Source organism: Mus caroli, chromosome 4, assembly GCF_900094665.2.
Source record: "Mus caroli chromosome 4, CAROLI_EIJ_v1.1, whole genome shotgun sequence".
Lineage (NCBI taxonomy): Eukaryota > Metazoa > Chordata > Mammalia > Rodentia > Muridae > Mus > Mus caroli.
This window is the reverse complement of record NC_034573.1, coordinates 22,932,255-22,933,582: the sequence shown is the minus strand read 5'-3', so window position 1 is coordinate 22,933,582 and position 1,328 is coordinate 22,932,255.

Below are 1,328 nucleotides of genomic sequence, written 5' to 3'. Positions count from 1 at the left end.
GTCTAGCTTTTCAGGTGTGTTGGAGTGCCCTGGACTGGGCAAAGTGTGAGTGCTAGGTTCTGATGATGGTGAGTGGTCCTGGTTTCTGTTAGTAAGATTCTTACGTTTACCTTTCGACATCTGGTAATCTCTGGAGTTAGTTTTTATAGTTGTCTCTGTTTAGAGATTGTTCCTCTNGTGATTTTGTTACCCTCTATGAGCAGACCTGTGAGACTAGCTCTCTCCTCTGAGTTTCAGTGGTCAGAGCAGTCTCTGCAGGCAAGGTCTCCTCTTTNAGGGAAGGTGCACAGTTATCTGGTGTTTGGATCTCCTCCTGGCCGAAGATGAAGGCCCAAAATAGGATCTTTCCCGGAAGCTGTGTTTCTTTGGCCTGTCACAGAAGCCGTTGTTTCAGTGGTCCACACACTCACCTGTGAAGACTACTCTCTGAGGAGTCCCAGAACCAAGTGGCTCCCGCAGAACCTGAGGCAGAAGCCTCCCAGGCCGGGTGGACACCTGTGCTCTGACCAGGATGGTGGCTGGTTGTCTGGAGCTGAAAATGGTGCTGCCTCAGAGGCTCTGTGACTCTTGCCTGTCCCAGAGACTGCTGGCCTCTGTATTCCACAGTCTCACCTGTGCAGACTGCCCTCTGAGGAGTCCCGGAACCAAGCTGGCTCCCTTGGAACCTGAGGCAGAAGCCTCTTAGGCCGGGAGGACACCTGTGCTCTGACCATGAAGGTGGCCGGTTGTCTGGAGCCGACTAGGCATTTCTTTAAATATTTCTCAGCCATTTGAATTTCCTCTTTTTAGAATTCTCTGTTTAGATCTGTACCAGATTTTTTTAAAGTAGGTTATTTGTTTTCTTGACATCTAAATTTTAAGTTCTTTATATATATATTGGATATTAGCCCTCTACTGGGTGTGTAGTTGGTATAAATCTTTTCCCATTCTTTTTTTTTTTTTTTTTTTTTGACAGACAAACCCGAGCTACATGGCAGCAAACGCCAGGCTGTCCAGGTCTGAAGGAAGGAAGGGAGGAAGGAAGAAAGTGAGAACCAAGACAGACAAACCAAGGGAGTCAGGAAGGACGCACACGCAGGAATGGTGCCTCTTGGTAGGATGCAGACTCGGGCTTGACCTCGGTGGGAAGGAAGGAAGAAGGAAGAAAGGGAGCGAGAACCTGTACAGACAGACCCGGGGGCAGCGGGACACACAGAAGCCGGGATGGGTCTCTCATTGGCAGACGGGAACGCCAGGCAGCCCTGGGTGGAAGGGAGGACAGGGACAGAGAGAGAGAGAGAGAGAGAGAGAGAGAGAGAGAGAGAGAGAGAGAGAGAGAGAGAGAGAGA